The 20871-nt window shown below is 42.1% G+C and overlaps 1 long non-coding RNA gene across 1 annotated transcript in view; it reads right to left on the bottom strand.

The window, feature by feature from the left end:
- The window catches only part of LOC140906662 (uncharacterized), a 50857-nt gene that overhangs the window by 4111 nt on the left and 25875 nt on the right, over positions 1 to 20871 (bottom strand). The window contains exon 4 of the long non-coding RNA XR_012157194.1: positions 2737 to 2894. This is a non-coding gene — a long non-coding RNA (uncharacterized lncRNA). The remainder of the gene's footprint in view (positions 1 to 2736; positions 2895 to 20871) is intronic.

Below are 20871 nucleotides of genomic sequence, written 5' to 3'. Positions count from 1 at the left end.
GTCTCTATTCAAGCCTAAGTTAATTGTATCCAGTTTGCAAATTAATTCCAATTCAGCAGTCTCTCGTTGGAGTCTGTTTCTGAAGTTTTTTTGTTGAAGAATTGCCACTTTTAGGTCTGTAATTGAGTGACCAAAGAGATTGAAGTGTTCTCCGACTGGTTTTTGAAAGTTACAATTCTTGACGTCTGATTTGTGTCCATTTATTCTTTTACATAGAGACTGTCCAGTTCGCTACATTGATGACATCTTCATCCTCTGGACCCATGGAAAAGAAGCCCTTGAGGAATTCCACCAAGATTTCAACAATTTCCATGCCACCATCAACCTCAGACTGGACCAGTCCACACAAGAGATCCATTTCCTGGACACTACAGTGCTAATAAGCAATGGTCACATAAACACCACCCTATACGCGAAACCTACTGACCACTATACTTACCTACATGCCTCCAGCTTTCATCCAGACCACACCACATGATCCATTGTCTACAGCCAATCTCTACGGTAAAACCGCATTTGCTCCATCCCCTCAGACAGAGACAAACACCTACAAGACCTCTATCAAGTGTTCTTACAACTACAATACCCACCTGCTGAAGTGAAGAAACAGATTGACAGAGCCAGAAGAGTACCCAGAAGTTACCTACTACAGGACAAGGCCCAACAAAGAAAATAACAGAACGCCACTAGCCATCACCTTCAGCCCCCAACTAAAACCTCTCCAATGCATCATCAAGGATCTACAACCTATCCTGAAGGATGACCCATCACTCTCACAGATCTTGGGAGACAGGCCAGTTCTTGCTTACAGACAGCCCCCCAAACTGAAGCAAATACCAGCAACCACACACCAAAAACACTAACCTAGGAACCTATGCTTGCAACAAAGCCTGTTGCCAACTGTGGCCACATAACTATTCAGGGGACACCATCAAAGGGCCTAATCATATCAGCCACACTATCAGAGGCTCGTTCACCTGCGCATCTACCAATGTGATATATGCCATCATGTGCCAGCAATGCCCCTCTGCCATGTACATTGGTCAAACTGGACAGTCTCTACATAAAAGAATAAATGGACACAAATCAGACATCAAGAATTATAACATTCAAAAACCAGTCGGAGAACACGTCAGTCTCTTTGGTCACTCAATTACAGACCTAAACGTGGCAATTCTTCAACAAAAAAACTTCAAAAACAGACTCCAATGAGAGACTGCTGAATTGGAATTAATTTGCAAACTGGATACAATTAACTTAGGCTTGAATAGAGACTGGGAGTGGATGTGTCATTACACAAAGTAAAACTATTTCCCCATGTTTATTCCCCCCCCCATCCCAGCCCCCACTGTTCCTCAGACGTTCTTGTCAACTGCTGGAAATGGCCCACCTTGATTATCACTACAAAAGGTAGTGCCCCCCCACTCCCGCCCCGCTCTCCTGCTGGTAATAGCTCACCTTAAGTGATCACTCTCGTTACAGTGTGTGTGGTAACACCCATTGTTTCATGTTCTCTGTGTATATAAATCTCCCCACTGTATTTTCCACTGAATGCATCCGATGAAGTGAGCTGTAGCTCATGAAAGCTTATGCTCAAATAAATTTGTTAGTCTCTAAGGTGCCACAAGTACTCCTTTTCTTCTCTCACAATGAAACATATCTAAAATTGAATGTTATTGAAATGCATTTGGCATTTCCAAGCACAGTGGATGGCTGCCAACATCTTGCTGAAAAAGGACATGAAAGGCATGAGAGTTAAAGGTAAAACAGTTTAAAACTGCTTTAAGACCAATTTAACAACCAGAAGGAATATTTAAACATTATAGTTAGGCTACATTGCTTTTGAATTTCAGTTTTTGCTGTACACTCATTTACACTACAAGAGAATTTGAGCACCCACACCTGCATTTGAAGTCAAGGCCTCATTGTCTAAGATTGGTTGGCTGCCAATGTGGTATAAAGGGGCCGCCTTAGTGTAAATAAGAATCAGGCCCAGACCATTCAAAAAGTTAAGCTGCCCACCTCAGTATTAACCACACCGCACTTGTCCAGTATAGTATGCTACACCTGAATTTTGTCACTGAAAACCCCCACATTTTCTCGCAATACATGTAAACAAGATATGGCCTCAAAAAGTAAAAGTAGTGTGCCACCCACTGATCTCTTTGTACTGTGGTGACTGGCTGTGGGCTGGCATTACACAATAAGTATTCCAGCAACACCCGGGCAAAACCAGCAAAAAAGGGACACGTGATGGTGTTGCACTGTACATTGTTGTGCAAGAGAGGTAGTAGGCTTCAAATATACAAAAATGGTATGGTTTTAAATGAGACATTACAAAGAATTCACTCCATAAAATTAATGCCAGACAAGTCTATACTAAAGCAAACATGCACAAAACCCTTTCTTGAAACAGAATAAAGCAGAACCCAGATATTCACGGCATTAAGTCACATTCGTGCTCTCTCACTCTCTTCACTCACCACACACCCTCAAGCCGTCTCTAGCTATCATACATGTGTGCGCACACACTTGTATGATTTATCTCTGACTTCTCACACATACAAAACCGCCCATGCTCGCTTTTTCTTTCCCGACCCATCATATGTGTTTAATGGGTCACAAGAGAGGGAGAGCACAAGCACACGAAAGCACGTGAGCAGCTGTGTTTACTAGAGCTAGTGCAAGTGTAGGAGTGTGTGAGATGTGTGGAGACAATGCAAGAGCCAGAATTACCTTAAAATCATCTAAAATGCAGGAAATTGTAGCTGTCGTTTCAAAATTTTCCATGAGGGAAATCTTGGACCCACATCCACTATTTCTCTGCTCTCGCTCCCCCAACTCTCCGAAGCCATCCCACTTCTTTTTGGTTGTCTATGAGCCTTGTTCTGCACCTAAAAAGAGATCCAGTTTTGCTGGTATTATATTTAATGTAAAAAAAGAATTGCACCACTGTGACCTTAAAAGCACCCCTGTGCCAGATGGCACACCGATGTCATGATATTTACCCAAAAGGTGGCATGTAATTTATCATTGGAAAACTAATTAACTCACATATCATTAATATTCTAGCGTGATGTAGGAATGGTTAACCAGCAAAGAACTTTACAGATGGGCTGGAAATATGTGACTCAAATATGTTTAAACCAGGCATGCTGGGGGAGTTAAAAAACCATTTTTTTTCTCCAGAGAAAAAAGAGGCCATACCCGGTTTGAGGTGTTGGCCAAATTCAATGGGATATTCATTTGTATCAGAGGTTGCAGGAAGAGATCATTTGCTTTGTAAAAATCACCAGTGGGCGAGGAACTACCATGGAATCTACACCAGACAGCATGGTATTTATACCCAGCAGGGGAAAGGAGCTTTAGCTGGAGAGACCCTTCAGAAGAATACAAACTGGACTATAAAAAGAGAAGGAGGGAACCCCTAAGTTATCCATCTCTTGGGGAAACAAGAAAGCAGCACTTTGATTCTTTAAGAGTGGATCCTGGCTGGAACAGCCAGTCACACTGGAGACATTGCTCTAACTTGGGAAACCATCTTGAACAAAACTATAGCTGGTTAAATTAAGTTTTAGTCTTAGAAGCATGTTTTCTTTTTATCCACAGACATTTTTATCTTAGTTCTTTCTATTTGATATCACGTATGCCTATGCCCTTTTGTTAATACATTTGTTTTACTTTTATCATAAACCATCTTAGTGCTTTGTCTGAAGCGGAAGGTTTGTCAACCTCAGTTGAGCTAATAAGCTGCTGTGTACTGTCTCTTTAAAAGAGCAGCAAATCTGGTAAGGTTTTGTGGGTGCTACAGTGCGAGGGGCTGAGCATTGCAGATAGACATTGCTGAGGAACTCAGGAATTGCGGTTCACTGATTGTTACCTGCTAGGCCAGGTTTGGACAGGCAGAGTCCTGAAAAGTTTGCTGGCAAGGCAGACAAGCTGGTGTGTCAGGAAGCTGACACATAGCTTAGCAATAACAAAAGATGTTACCCATCTCAGCTGATTTGTTGAGGCTGAGATGGGTAACACAGTGGGTCACAGTTCTGGGAACCCCAGTCGGTTGTCACAAACACCACTAACAAAAAGCCTTTCTCCAAGATGAAACTGCCTGTACATTCAATTAAACAGAACTTAAAAGACTATCAGTAGCACTGTCTGGTAATTCCCTCTAATATTACATTAAGAGAGCACAGGTTAAGGTGGAAAATAATGAGTCAGAACCGGAAATTTTAGCTGTAGTTGCTGTCATTTTAGCTGACAGGATAGCTACTGCAGAAGATCCAATGCTTTATAATCTATAGAAAGGAACTGAAGAATGTGAATTAGTAGCTAGAACAGCAGACATCACAGGTAGTAGCGACATGAGTTATTTATACAGTCTCATACAGTAGCACTGTTAGCTTTAGTTCTAGCTGAATGGTATTCATTGGATACAAAATTAGGTGAGCATTTGTATATTAGCCCCGTTATCTATTCAGTATTCAAAAATACTGGAAGAATATCACAAGTGCACAAATGGCACACTAGATTTTTAACAAAGTATCAGATGTTGGTATTTAAACTCCAAGCTTCAAAATTCATCAGCTAAGAATGTTTGCGGATAGGACGCACATACATATTTTATGTCCAGGACACGTATTTGTGGCTGAATAAATGTATTGCCCATTGAACACATGCATTCATTCAAGTGGGGCAGACCAGTTTTGAAGATTTGTGAATTCACAGCCTGAATGTGCTCAAATCAACTAGAAACTCTACTGTTTGCAAAATATTCCTTTTTGGAGGGAGGATAGGGTGAGGGATAGTATTTGATGAGGTCTAAATATTATCAAGATCTACTATGCTTTATTTTGTAGCAATAGTGATTAATTGGTTTTCCCTGCATAAATCATCTTTAAAATCTAAAGCTCCATGGCTTTCTGCCTTAACAAACATGTTACATATCATTTTTATTCCCATCCGCTCTCCTCTTTTAACTGCTCCACTTGCCCCAGGGACCCCATTCTTTCTCCTCATCTCCCTCACACCTATTCTCATCCCCTCCCTTACTCGTCTCCTTAACTTTTCACTCTCCTCCCGCTCTTCCCCCTCACAATACAAGCATGCTTTTCTCTCTCCTTCTATCCAGACTAAAATCATAGCCTGTCTTTTTGATATCTCCTCATGGATGTCTAGCCTTCAGCTCAAGCTCCGCATGGCTAAAACTAAGAGCTCTTCATCTTCCTCCAAGCCCTTCCCGCTACCTCCTTTCTTGATCTTTGAAGAGTACACCACTCTTCTGCCTGTCACTTAGGCCTGTAACCTGGATATCATTTTTGACTCAGAACTCTCTGTAGGTCTTCACATCCAGGCTACATCTAAGTCTTGCAGATTCTTTCTGCACAACGTCTCTAAGAAACAGCCTCTCCCATCAATCCACACAGTTAAAACTCTAACCAGGCTCTCATCATCATGAATCTTGATTATTGCAACTTCTTTTTTTCTAGTGTTGACAAGAGCAGTCTTGCCCCCACTCATATCCATGCAGAATGCAGCTGCAAAAATCATTTTCCTAGCACAATGGTCCATGACTATGTCTCCTAAGTGCTACAATATCATAATAAATCATAATAATATCTCAGATGTTAACTGTAGCAAAAGCCCTACGCAGGTGCTCAGAGCTGTTAAAGTGAATGTGAAAATTATTTCTCTGTCCCAGCTCAGTAGTGCCTGATATGGTGAAGGGTAAATTCCTTAATGGAAGGTGAGTGGGTATCAGCCCATCTGGGGCCATATATAGTTTGGATTTGTTTGTTTGTTTAGCATGGACTAGCACAAATCCTGCATACCACGTTGATAACTGTAACTATGCCTTTCAAACTTGACTGCACCTCATTCAGTCACTGAGTATAAGAAGAAACCATTTCAATGAGACACACAGGAGAGGCCAAAAGGTACTTAATCAGCCTGGCCCTGGTAAGAACTTGTTTATTGTACAGGAAAATGATTGAGCAAGCATAGGGACATAACTGTGTATTGTTTGTTATTTTCCTCTGAGGCAGAGACAAAGAACGGATTTTGAAGCTATTTGTTATGCCAGAGATTTATTGTAGATTGCTCAAAGAAAACTGATAAATAAGTGCAAAAGAGACAGGCCTCCTTTCTTCTAGGTATGGACTAGACCTGAATAGGATCAATTCAGTCCCACTGGTATCCTTGTATGCACACTGGATCATACCCTCAGCTGGCATTAATTGGCACACCCATGTCTCTCAACTTGCCTAGATCCAAATGTGTAATAAAGTATGTGATAAAGACCCAAAATGAAGGATATAAAAAAAATTATGCAGGAAGAAACAAAATGCTGAGGGACTCATTGCTTAAGCATGAAAAACTCTTTTTATAATCTCAGATTCATGGTAATTTACAACAAATTTCAACAGCAAATATGAGGGACACCAAGTTTGTGAGTCTTAGGTAATTGTGACTAAAATGAGTAACTCACTGGAAATGAGGAACAGTTGAGGGATATGGGTATAGGACAATTACACCAGTTGAAAGTCAGGCCCACGATTTTAGTAAATCCATTTGTTTTTAATCAGACTCTGAAGGCTCCCCACTACCACTGTGCTCCACTGGTAATCCCTCATCAGCATGGATCACTCCTACAGATGATGATGGGCAGAGATGTGTGTTGAGATTCTGATGTGTACGCTCAGAGAAGCGAGTAGCAGTGTAACAATACTAGAACATTGGAAAATACATGCTGTTTCTACCACTGCTACTTATGGAAACAATTTAACAACAGTGATTCTCTTTTTCCAAATGAGACATTTTTTTACTCAGCATAGTTCATAACCTTCCCATAGCAAGCACTACAGATCAGAAAAATATTTGAATAGGGCCAGAACCAAAACTCTGGATCCAAATACCCCTGAATCTTGGAGGTGTTTAGATCTGAAGCTCTACATACAAATCAACCAGAAAGTTCTGAATCCTGACAAGACCTTTTTCTACTTATAGACATTGGGATGCTGTGATGGTGGCATTTATTTACTAGGTTCCTTCCAAGCTAGAATGAATGCTTTTTGACTGAGTCTGCATTCACATGACTTACATTCTGAGTTTCAGCTTATAATTGGGGTTTTCCTGTGCTTCCACCAATACCATATGCATTTGACCGGGGACTTCCACTGAGCCTGTGCTTTCACTGTTCACATATTGTGTTCCAGATTGTAATAGGAGACTTGCCCTCCACCTATTTCTAGGTTACAGTTTCCTGGGTTCTGGATGGTCTAAGGGCATGTCTACACTGCAATCAAACACCCACAACTGGCTGTTTAATTGCTGTGTAGATGTTTGGGCTCAGGCTGGAGCCCAGGCACTAGGACCCTTCGAGGGGGAAGGATCCCAGAGCTGCAGCCCGAGCCTAAACGTCTGCCCTACAATTAAACAACCTAAATGTCTAAACCCGAGAGCCTGAGGTTAGGACAGCCATGGGTGTCTAATTGCAGTGTAGACATACCCTAAGAGTCCTTTTATTCCCCCATTTGTTCATTGGGTTCTACATGATAAAGAGGCCTGCACCTCCCTGCCATACCACATTTCAGATGGTGTAGGGACCCTTTCCTGCACTGTCTACATTCCATGTTCCATGTTGTAATAGGATGCATTTTTCTGACCCTGTGCTCACAGTTCTATTTTAAAACTGGATGGAGTTTTGGAGTTGACTATTGGCCAATTTTGTGTTCAATGCACACAATCCCAGGGATTATGACAGGCAGCACTGGGCCCATCTCCTCTTAAAGGGGCTAAGAGACCCTATGACACAGGGCTACCACATTTTTTCCATCTTGTGGGCCACATTTTAATACAAAGCCTGCCTTGTGAATCACGTCCTCACTCACCCTTTCACAATGGCACAGACCACTTCCCTTTGCAATTGTTTACTTGGAAAAGAGGTATTAGGAAAGAATTTAATGGTGTTTAGCTTCTTCTAAAGCTATTTAGCAACCGAGAAGAAGCCTACATCATGTGACTGGCCAGTCCTCCACAGACCACGAGCAACTGTTCTGTGGACAGTCAGCATTCTACAGACCACAGTCAAGAAGCTTTGGTTTACAGTAATTTGGAAGCAGCCCAATCTAATGAGGTAAACATAAAAGGTGCTTTTAGTAAATTGCAGTTCAAGTGGCACATCTGGGGTTTGCAGTCATTCCTTCACATAATCCATGAATGGAGCCCAAATGAACTCAAACTCCCTCTGTTTTGATCTTGTTTTATGTATAGCTTTTTCCAATGAAAGAATATATTGCAAGTCTTTTTACCAGTTCTTCAATATCACACAGTGTCATTTTTCTTCAACAAACCAATATATGTATTGTTGGACAGCAATATATATATATATATATATATATTTTAAAAATGCTTGAAGTTTCTTTAAAGGCGCAAAATTTTTATAAGGAAATAGTACTGATTTTTGAGAATTAACTGGATTCTATTGAAATGCACTTTCAATTTTAACTCTTTTTTTTAAGGACATGATTTTTGTTTGGTAATATTATTTGTTATAATGATTACCCTGTGCACTGAATGAGCAGGGGTCCGGTGGGGAAAAATAGCATGTAATTAAAGAGAGTAAAATAAGGCACACAAGGAGCCAGAGTTAAAGTTGCAGAAGAAACAAAAATTCAGGCATTTCCCAGTTTTTGAGTGCTTGACTTTACAGTCTAAATAACAGGGTTGTTTGTTTGTTTTAAATGCAGTTTCATGGTGGTGGGGAGAGGAGGGAGGAAAAAAGGAAAAAACAAACTGTAATGTGAAATTGTCACAGAGTGTGGGGGAGTCCAGGCCCTGCACTCCTCTTCCTGGGATTCACTGAGACTATCAGCCAGCCAGTAAAACAGAAGGTTTATTGGACAACAGGAACACAGTCTTAAACAGAGCTTGTGGGTACAACCAGGACCCCTCAGTCAAGTCCTTCTGGGGGAGCAGGGAGCTTAGACCTCAGCCCTGGGGTTCCCTGCGTTCCACCACCCAGCACCAAACTGAAACTAACCCCCCCCCCCCCCCTTAGCAGGCTCTCTCCTGCAGCCTCTGTTCACATTCCTGGGCAGAGGTGTCACCTCCCCCTCCCCCTCCTGGCTCAGGTTACAGGCTCTCAGGTCTCCCATTGAAACTCCCCTGCCACATTCCCAGGTCAACACTCCCCCCTCCCTGCTGCGTCACATTCCTCCTTGACACCATGGTTCAAACACTGAACCTTCAGCACAGCCTTACACCACTTAAGCAACAAGTTACCATGCAGGGCGCACCTCAGACCTCTCAAATGCACCCCCCTCGGGTAGCGGGCTTCACTTCTTTCACTTCTCTCTGGTGGTATACTGCAGTTCTATTGCTCATAGACTAGATCTCTGGGTTAGAGCCTCTTTATTTTCCAGTCACATTGATACAAGAAGCCCAACTGTATTTGGCACCTAGATTACTAGGGCCAAGTGCTAGGACTGCAGGCCAGGAGAAAGGCTTAGGTGCTCTCTTCCCTCCATACACAGAGGCTGTCTGTTCCTATAGTTCCCAATGCCGCACGTGCTGTGGCTGCACCTTTGGGGGCATTATGAGCCCAGCACTTTCTAATGTTCTTGTTCAGTTATTATTCTGGCAGGCTCTCAACATTTCCCTGAAGAACACCAGTGAGAGAAAGCAAATGGTGATGTTAAACCATTTATATCTTAGCTAAACCTGAATGGAATCACACGGGATAAGGACAAAGGCACTTCTTTAGTCCGAGGGCTTTCTCCCTACTAAATTTCAAAGGTTTGTGGTAACAATGAAGATGATACACCTCAAAAAAAGTTGCCCGAATCTTTTATAAAGGAAAGTGTTGGGCAACCTAAATATAAGAGTTGCTACCAGATTTTCCCCATAATTCTTCAGATTCTGACCTGTAACAAGTTCAGCTAAAACTAAGCAGAAATGTATATGAGTTATAAAAGTCTTTATGACATTTCAGTGTATTTTAAACAGCTGAATAGATTTGCATTTCCTCTAAGTTCTTAGAGAATATAACAATCACAGCAGTGGTGCAAGTGGAACTAAATCTTTAAGTCACCAGCACAAAAATGTTAAGAACGAATCACCCAAGGTAGACAGATAGATGCAGAACACATTCTACAATGTGTGAAACACACTAATAGCTGTAAAGAAACTGGCTAATAGCATAGACTAGTGTTTGAGGGTCCAGCAGATCCAATCTGACACTATTCCAGGGATATCAGCAGATGACTTCAAACACTGTATCAAGAGACAGAAAGTTTAATCGCTGCTCTCTCATACAGCACAATGAATAGTGATAATATTCCGGAATTTAGAACTCCTAAAATATCATCTGTTGCCTTTGGCAGCATTGTCTCAATACTCTGTTGAGCTCAGCTCCTTTAGTGAAGTGTGTCAAATACATCGGAGGCAGATGTTGGAACATGAGACATGCTAGAGTTTCCTTGAAAGCCTTTATAAGAAAAAGAACATTTAAAACTAGAATAAATGTATGGAAATTCTAATATTTACTCCCTTCAAAGACACTTTCAAGCCCCTCTGTTCCCCCACTCATGAACTCTATCATTCTAAGAAGTTCATTGCCAGAAGTGATTTTTATGGGATTCACTTCTTGGAGTGAGGTTCAAAAACAGGCTCCCAAATATAGAGCAAAGTATCAATTAACTTTCCTGTAATATAGATCAGTAAGTAGCCACATATTTGGAAAAAACAAAATCTTTGCAGGTATTTTGTCTATGGGATGAACTGGGCCAGATTTTCAGAACTGACCATTTGGCACCTGGTACAATTTGTCAGCAGGGTGATAGAGGTGGCTTGACTTCCAGATCCTTGAGCTGTTAGGCACTAGTTTAGTTCTGAACCAAGCAAGCAACACTGATGTTCCGCTTTCTAGGACACCAGACTAATGTCCAAGAAAGGCATGAGTGTCACCGGTGGAAGCCTGAGTTGGGATCACCTGGCTAGGTCACAGAGTAACAGCCGTGTTAGTCTGTATTCGCAAAAAGAACAGGAGGACTTGTGGCACCTTAGAGACTAACCAATTTATTTGAGCATAAGCTTTCGTGAGCTACAGCTCTAGGTCTGCGAGGTCCAAGGCACTTTTTATATTTCACTTTATTCTACTGACAATCTTTGTTTGAAACTAACTTATGAGTTGAACTGCAATAATGGCTTTTGAAGTACAGTCCATGAAGCCATTAAGTTATGAAAAATAGTTACCTTAATAAAAAAAGAACAATGGGCCATACTTATTCAGTCTGTTCACTCTGTTTGTCTAATAACTCAGGACTGAACCTCATCCAGCTGTGTTTGGCCAAGGTTAAATATAATGAAAGACTGATTGCAAATGTGGTTTTAGTAGCTAACAGTCCCTGTGCGGGTGTCCTCACTTGTGGTCTCATTTACATAACCAACTTGAGCCTGAGGGCATATTAAGCAACTAAGCTAATAGAATATGGGAACAAAAGGTTACAAGAATCATGGAAATTAAATCTGTTACAATACAGAAATCATTTTTATTTTTAAATACGACTTTACAAAGCAAAGTCACAAATGACTCCTTTAATTGTATTCCTTAATGTCACTATTTCCTTGTACACGGTACCGGCAGAGTGAAGTGAAATCATTTTCTGCAACCCAAATTTCATTAATATAGAGAAAGACATTAGAATACAAAGAAAATTCCAGTCCAGGTCCTTCCCTAACAGCTAAACAATGGCATATTAGCTATATTATGTCATGGACTGGAACATAGGCGGTCAGACCTGGTGCTCAGAGCAGTGGTGGTCAGGCCTAGCAGTCAGAGCAGGAGTTGGGAGTCAGGAACTGGGATCAGAGCCAAAGACAGGCAGGACTGAACCCAAGGGTTGGAGCCAGAGTCAGTAGCTAAGGGTAGGGCATAGAAGCAGGGAAATGGAACAAGACAGGAGGGCAGGAACCAGGAATAGGACAGGAAGACAGGAATTAGGAACAAGGCAGGATTCAGGCTAAAGGGCAAAGTCCAAAGTACCAGCCAACTAGGGATTCACCTAGTTGCTCAGACAAATTCCTGTGACTCCTTCTCGCTTAAATAGTGCGTCTAAGCCAGTGGTTCCCAAACTTGTTCCGCCACTTGTGCAGGGAAAGCCCCTGGTGGGCCAGGCCAGTTTGTTTACCTGCTGTGTCTGCAGGTTTGGCCGATCGTGGCTCTCAGTGGCCGCGGTTCGCTGCTCCAGGCCAATGGGAGCTGCTGAAAGCAGCGGCCAGTACGTCCCTCGGCCCGCGCCACTTCCAGCAGCTCCCATTAGCCTGGAGTAGCGAACCGCGGCCACTGAGAGCCACGATCGGCCGAACCTGTGGACGCGGCAGGTAAAGAAACTGGCCCGCCCCGCCAGGGGCTTTCCCTACACAAGCAGCGGAACAAGTTTGGGAACCACTGTCTAAGCCAATTAGAGAGGCCGGATTTCTCTTCCAATCAGGAGCTTTGTGGGCAGTGCTTCTGGTAAGCTAGGGTCCCCCATTCCATGTCTCCTGCTGGTACCAGTTAGCTGCAGAGTGGTAGTATCTGAAGACTGTCTGGGAACCCACCATTCCTCACACATTATGCCAAATAATTCCTTTCTAAAGTCAAAATTTTACTCCTCAATATTCACAGTGGATCTTGACTTCAATATTCTTCTCCCCCAATATCACTGGAACATCCTCATACTCTGTTCAAGATTCAATATACGGCTATAGCAGAGTGATTGGATTAGCTGATGATGAGTTGTTGTAACTCGAGCTGTTGCAGCTGGAGCTCTTGCATTACTAGCTCAAACTTTAGCAGCACTCAAGCTTCAACCCAACACTGGTTAAAGTACCACTTAACTCAAGCTGGAGATTTTTGTGTGTGCATGGAACTCAAATCAGCAGTAACAGTGGAGTTAAAACCCAAGCTAACTATGCTGTAAAGACTCACCCATAAAAAACTGAACATGGTGCTGATGAAGCTTAGGCATATCCTCAGACACTTCTCTGTGGATTCTATATGAGCATAGCTGTGTTGCTGTAGCTATGCTGACATAACCCTGTAGCATAGATGCAGCTCCCACCAGCGTAGGAACACCACCTCCCCGAAGGACAGGAACGATGTTGATGAAAGCATTCTTCCATTAACACAGCTGTATCTCCACTGGGGGTTAGGTCCACATAGCTGTGTCAGTAAGAGGTGTGAAAAATCCACACTGCTGAGCAATATGGTGATGTTGATATAACTTTTATATGAAGATTAGGCCTCTGTGTGGACAACACCAATAATTTAGCGTGTGCATAGGAGAGGAGTTATAATATTTAACGAGCTCTTTGGGCGATGTTATGAAGTTTATAAGATAATGATGAGCAATGGCAAGAATTTCAAAGATTCCAGATAGTGAAGAAAGTCATAATTAAGAACAGTAATTGCAGAAAGAAAGACATCAACAAGAAAACAAGAGAAAGGCACAAACATAGGCTAGAAGGTCAAAGGAAATAACTATATCTAGTATGTATTTTTCCTGCATGAGTAGGAAAAGTGTCATACTGAATAAAATTTGAGGTGCTGGAGAAAATATTGGGCTACATTTTGAGCAAGGCAGATGTAGAAATTGCTCGCAGAATGAGATGTCTCCGCAACTTTATAACAAGACTGCAAACAACACAAAAACCATCAATAAAAACATTCAGAAGTGACTTTCTGAATACTGTAAGAGGCCAGATAAGTGTGGGGTGCTCCAAAGATAACTATGGAAGAGAAGAATAAAATTTAAAAAGTGAAAGATCACGCGCTATCCCAATACCAACACCACCCCCAGAGGCACAAAAGAACCATTAGGGGTGAAATTCATCCCAGTGCAGAGGTTCCTGCATTAGATGAAATTCATCTTAAAATAATAACTCATGAAAAAAAAACTATATCTCAGAACCTTTGCCATTGTTTCACCAATTACAAAGAAGTCCAGAACAAGATCACGAGTGGTGACTAGACTTGAGGAAATTTTGAGAAAAATGATGCAGGAACACGGCGCTAATTTCTAAATAGAATTTTGCTTTGCACCCCCTCTCTAGTCATATGTGTGAGTAAAGTTTTGTTCAGACAAAATTTTCACAGAACATGAATTTGGGGTCTCTAGCTGAAATATATTCAATCACAAAATAAAATTCACTGCATGTGGAAGAAGTTTATGAACATTAGTTCATCCAGTCTCAGAACAGAAATAAAACTACACAAACTAAGTGACCAATCACAGAGATCATACATAAAACAAATAAAGGAATACTCACAGAACGCAGTTAGCAAGCAATCCATTGTGCAACCAAATTTCAGCCTAAACAGCCAAACAGTTTTAAAGAGTATACAAATTAGCAAAAAATTAGTCTATTGATGAGTAAAAAAAGGGGTACATCTGTCAAACCGTTTAAGAACTGTTCACTTCTTTGTGGTGACACAAATTATGACAGATTTGTTCTTTAGTGACTATTCATTCAGCAAGTCAAATTTGACAATTTAACTTTCACAAAAGGAAACAGACATGAAACAACATAGATGGAGGAAAGGAAAACAAACTGGAAATAAAAATATCCTTAACCTATGACATCCAGCACTTCCAAGAGGCTGCACATCCAGAGTGTAGGGTGCTGAAGTGGGACTTTGCAACATGGGTTCTATTCCTGGTTCTGCCACTGACCTACTGTATGTATGACCTTGGACAAGTTTCTTCACCTCTTTGTTTTCCGTCCCACAATTTGTTTGTCTTGCTGTCACGGATCCACAGGAATGGTGCTCTGGGACAGCTTTGGAACAGTGCCTGGGAGGACCCCTTCAGGGTGCCAGACCCCCTTAGGGTATGACCCTTTCACTAGGGTAAGCCACTTGGTTTCACTGCCTCCCTGGACTGAACCTGGGAGTCTTCAGCACCCCTGCTTCACACTGTGAGCTCCCATCAATAAGTCCACCTGAGTTAGACACCTGAGGGAGACTTGTACACCCAAAGGGAGCAATGCATCCCCACTTTCAGCATCTGCAATGGACTCTTACCCAGCATTGTAAAAGCAGTAGGGTTTACTAGCTGTCTAGAACATAGCATAGAAAGTCCTTGCTTAGCACTGAGAAAAGAAAGTTACAGAATAGTCCATTCTGGTTACCCAGAGCTCCAGCCAAGTAGTGTCCACGCTTGATTCCTGCTCTGTCCCTCTTAGTTCCAATTCCCAGGCCAGTCCCACTTGGCCCCTCCTCAATCCTTTGTTGTCCAGCTGGTCAAACACAGCTGGCTTCCTGTGGAGGGAGTGGGCCCTCAATGGTCGGGAGTTGCTAGGTAGTAAATATCCTGGTAATTGGATTTACCACTGTCTTCATAGACCTCCACTGACCTGGGACCCCAAACCTAAGGCAGCTAGGCACCATTCACACCTTTGTTGTAGTCTGCCCAAAAGTAAACAGCCTTTTCCCACCACCTAGTTAACCATGCAGCATATAGGGGAAACTGAGGCACACACAGTATTCAGACAAACAATTCCCACTCTGTCACACTTCCCCATTTAGACTACAGGCTTTTCAGAGAAGAGACTGTTTCATTTTTGTCTTTGTACAGCATCTAGCAAAATGGAGCCCTGACCTCAGTTTGGGCCTCCAGAACTACTGTAAAATAAATTATAACTGTAATAATATACTAATAATAATGCCAGAGCTGCCTAGTTTAGACAAATTGAGAAAATGACACCATCTAAGGGCGGATGTCTAAGAGCCCTACTCAAGACACAAGTAATGGTATCTGATAGCAAGAAATACCCCCAAGCAAAAGACCACAACTTTGTGGTGAGCTGTACAGAGATCAGAAAGGTTTAGACATGTACTTAAAAGAAATTTGGCAAGCAAAGCCATATTTGGTAAGCTGACATATTGCTACAAGCGAGGTCAGCATTTAAATCCTCTCCCTTCCCTTCTGCTTAAGGAGGGGAGGGGCAGGAAGAGGGAGGGCTACACTTAATGCTGAAAAGTCTTTTTGAAGTATTTGCTCCCTTGACTAAGAGTTCTCAGTGTGGCAACACCTAAAATCAAGATACATCAAAGGAGTTTCAAAATAAACAGAAGCTGAATGAAAATGTATGAAATGACAGACGGAATAAACAATAACTATGCATATGTTTAAATCATCTGAAAGTGATTGCAGCAATGTGTAAAATATCCTTAAATAGATATTTAAATGGCAGCTTATTTCCCCAAGGAGAAAAAAATATCTGTTTAAATCTTAAATAAATCCTGTTTATACTAAACTGCATCCTTTTTCTCCTTTGGTGAATCACTTTAGGAGCTTTCCCTACCTCTCTGGTTCACTATCTATAAAACAGAAACCACTTTGGCTCTTGCCCAGATTTGCAGCCAAGAGATAGTGGGTTTCTGGAAGCTACTGTAATGTCACTGTACAAAGCCCACAACGCTATGTAAACTACCTTTTGTGCGTACTGTGCACTGGTGTGAATTTCACCCTAAGAGAACAATATCTTTGCTATGGAATGTACATAAAGAGGATGATGATTGAGGGGAGAGCACATTTCTGAACCACTTTTCACAGTGCATTACTGCTAGGGCTTGAGGGCTGAGGAATCTTTCTTGGGCAACTTGCAATGTCTTCACCTCATAGCGAGGGGAGAGCAACAACAGGAATGCAGATAGACTCAACTGGAGGCACAGGACAACAGGAAAACTCAGGATGAGAAGAAAGAGACATGAAGACGCGAACAACATAAAGGCATCGGCTTTGGTTCCCAATCAAACTATCTTTCATGCTTTGTTATCTACGGAAATAACAAAACCACCTAAACAATGGGTCAAACCCAATGACGTTACACCAGACATTAACCTGGGCTAATATCATTACTTTGTAACAGCAGTGTATCTTTTATAAGACATTTTTAGCTGATTTTAAATTAAATTCTTCAAAATTAAAAAAAATAATTTAAAAAGGCAGGGGCACAAGCCTCTTCTCGATGGGTGCCATTAAAGAGTAAACTAATACTGTCCAGTACCATGGCTTTGTATTTCCTATATTTACAATGCAAACCATAATAAACATATTCAAACAGTACCCTAACAAACATTTACTTCTTTGCCACACAACTGTAGTTATATTTTAACAGGGTAAAAGAATAATGGCCTTTCCTTGGTGGGTTTGTTTGTTTGCTTGCTTTTGAATGTTCAAATTTCAAGTCTCCTTGCAATAAATGTTTTATAGCTAACAAGGAAAGATTAATATTTTGGGTCCAGTATTATCTGACAAGATGATGTTCCAGCAGTCATTATCAGTCACTACTCTCTTTCATGCAATGGATAAGTACAGTATATCAGTCATGGGACTCCTTTAAAATGCCCTGTTTTTAATCTATGTCTGATTGTGATAGCATATGGCAGACTGGAGGGCACCAGCTTCAGAACCATTTCACATATGTTGAACACAAGGTGTTTAAAGATAAGGCTCTGGATACCAATGTACATACTTTTACCTTGCCCCTATGTCAAATACTGCAGCATGCTTAATACATGCTCTGACTGTACTGTAACAGCAACTGCAGATTGTTTGATAGTACATTTTCACTGATATACTTTATATATACATACACACAGAGAATAATTAAAAAATATGACAGATGAAAACTGATATCAAGCCTAATTCTGCAGTCTTTACCCAAACAAACTAGACATTGCCATTATTAAGTGTGGGTAATATTAGTATTATTTGCATTATTTTATAGCACTCAGCAGTGTGATTGGTGCCTCCTAGTTCAGATATGCAAACATGTTCCCTATCCGGATGCATTTTCAGTCTAGTCTCATGCAATGGCAGAATGAAGAGGGCCACAAACTATGCAGGGGAGGCAGGAAGGGGGCTGGGGTTTCATATGATCGCTACTTGATAGGCAGGTTGAAATTTAGATCACCGTCACTCATGTTCTCTCCCTCTCTTTTTTGCTCTCATATACTGCTAATGCATCTGTCACCATGAATGTAGCCACTTACGGCCTCTGATATATGGTGCTCCAGTTATAAACCAATTCTCGTTACTTATCTCAAAGCATATTAGATAAGATTCTCTCATCCAATCCCAGCCCTTCATGAAGCTCTGTTGGTGTAAAGGGGCTGTATATTGGCAGTAACTTACTAGCAGAGAATTCCTCAGCTGGCATAGACCCTGCATAGCCAGCTTCTACACAAAACCCTCTCCTAGCCCTAGTGTAGGCACGGGTAGGTGAGGGAATGATTAGAATGCTCTGACAATTCTAAGTGGGTGAATGGTCCCCAGTTTGGGGTCATATATTAGTGGATACAGTTTAAGGTAGCCCTAAGGCTGCTCAAATCTGTGACACAGATGGAGGTAGCGACTGGCCTGAGAATTGGCAAGCCCATTATCTAGCTGTCTGACAAGCCTCTGTTGCCCTCCCTTGGCCACCTCGAATGGAGACTGTGAGCAGTAGATTAACCTATAACTGATTATCCAGTTTATTAGATTTTATGCCAGTTGTCTTCTGTAGATAGTGTATTGGATTGTTTAGTTTAATATAAAACCATTAAGCTATCAGTTACAGGAAGCCTCCTTTGTACTCTGTCAATCTGTAAAATGGCCAATGTCCCGAGCTTCCTGTTCCTGGGGACTATAGATTAGTGAATAATAATCTATTCTTTTTCTTGCCTGTTGTGAAACAGTTTTTTCATTCCAGTTAATTCAGTTACTTATGCTATGTTAAATACCAATCTGTATTTCCCCCCTAATGTTTACTAGATCAGCCCAAAAGACATCACATCTCTCTCAATATGCCCCTGTAGCACTTCTAGTGTAGACTAGTCCAGAGACAGGAGCAGAAGGCATTCATATGCTAAGTCCAACCTGGTGTGTCTCAATAACAACTGGGACACGTGGCTAAATGCAGGGGCATTTTACTAGGGCTGGCATATAGGGGAAGTTTGCAAATACTTTGGGTACAGGGGCTTAAACAGTTACGATTTAATGTAAAACAATTGTAGTTCCTATTTGGGCCCTAGGGAGGACAGTCCTCTGAGAGGCACAGGGCTCCTCTGACCTAGTGTCTGGGATGCCTCTCCAATAGGGTTGCCAGTTTTGGTTGGATGTATTCCTAGAGATTTCATCACATGACATAATCTTTAATTAAAAATTAATCTTTAATTCATGGAGACTCCAGGCCAATCCTGGAGGGTTGGCAACCCTAGTCCAGCTTCTGCTAGAGACAAATAGGAGCTTGCAGGTTTCCACCTCAGGAGTACTTAGTGATGGGTCTCACTGGGGCCCCTCTGCACTAGCTGCCTGGCCAGTCTCTGCTGCTTCCCCACGAGATCTGCACAGACCTGAGTCTGGCAGCAATGTCTGGCAGGCACACCCTGTTCCAGAGGCAGTTTCCCACTCCTGCTGCAGCCTGCTGTGCACGCAGTTCCCTAGCAGCTTTCCCTGCATCCGCATTCCCTGAAGCTTCTGGCTTGCCATGTGGCTGCCATTTCCCCAAGTGCCAGGTTCCTGCCTGGGTCAGGGTCAGCTTGCCCCTCCCCCAACCAGCCAGGGAATAGAGATGTGCTCACATGGCTGTATCGCAGAGACAGAGATCAGTGGGGAGGAGGTTGATGGGAATAGTAGTTTTCTGCTTAGCAGATTCATCACAACACTTTCTGCTTCTTTCCCCATCTTCCAGTATTGGTCAGATAGCTCATATTGCCCTGAAAGTTCACAGCCAAACCTTCTTCATCTTGGCAGGGGGTTACAATAGATGATCCTTGCAGTCCCTTCTAACCCAATGGTTCTATGATTCTATGTGAAATGGGGCCCACTTTAGGCAACCTCTTCCCCCCGCCCTCCAGGATGTCCCCTACCCAGAGCTATGCAGTTTCCTCTTTGGGCACTAGGTTTCAAGCAACAGTGTTCCTCCCACCATTGGGGAAAAACTGCAGGAAGGAGCCAGCTTGAGACACCAGTCAGTAGAACTGGAGGCCAAGCAGAACTCAAAGGCTAAGCAGAGCCCTTCGAACTTCCATGATTTCAGAAAATTCTCTACAGTTTTGACTGGACTTTCTCTGCCTTGTGCTGATGGGCTGTTTGCTCCAATCTCTCTCAGTCTTTTTCATCTCAGCCTTACTTCACTCCTACCTCTCTTAACCTCCTCTCCCCGTCCTTGTCCCCCTCTTCCCTTCCATATTGCCTCTTCCTTCCCTTTTTCTTTCTGGTTAGCTTATCTCCTCCTGACTAAACCTCCCCTCATCCTCTGCAAAAAGAAAAAAATCATGGAACCAACATGCTATTTCCTGCAATCACATTGTTCACTCTGTGTGCTAGGGTCAGGGAAGGAGACTGTCTGTTTAGACTGTAAGCTCTTCGGGGCAGGACCCATCAACTACTATGTTTGTACAGGGCCTAGCATAATGGGGGCCCATTTTTGGTTGGTCTTTAAGAACTATCATTATGAACCAGATCAATAATTAATCATAATTTACTTTGATGTATCAAAACAGTGCCTTAAAAAAACCACAACAGCAAACTTTGCAGAGTTCTAAGAATGCAGAGGGAGACTTGCTTGTAACTGGAGGACGTACCTTCTAGGTCCACCTGTAATTATACATGAACAAGGAAAAACCAGAAATGTTCTAATGACCTGTTCCTACAAAGCATATGGACATGCTTAACTTTAAGTACATGAGTAGTCTCTTTGGCATCAGAGCAACTATTCACAGGTAGAAAGTTGAGCCTGTCTGATGTCATGATGTGCCTGTCTTTCTAGTATCAGGGCCTAAGATTTTACATGCAAGTTACATTTAAAAATGCTATTAATATTCTAAGGAGCTCCAGGCAAATG

Source organism: Lepidochelys kempii, chromosome 1 (genome assembly GCF_965140265.1).
Source record: "Lepidochelys kempii isolate rLepKem1 chromosome 1, rLepKem1.hap2, whole genome shotgun sequence".
Classification (NCBI taxonomy): Eukaryota; Metazoa; Chordata; order Testudines; family Cheloniidae; genus Lepidochelys; species Lepidochelys kempii.
This window is presented reverse-complemented; position numbering and strand designations above follow the sequence as displayed.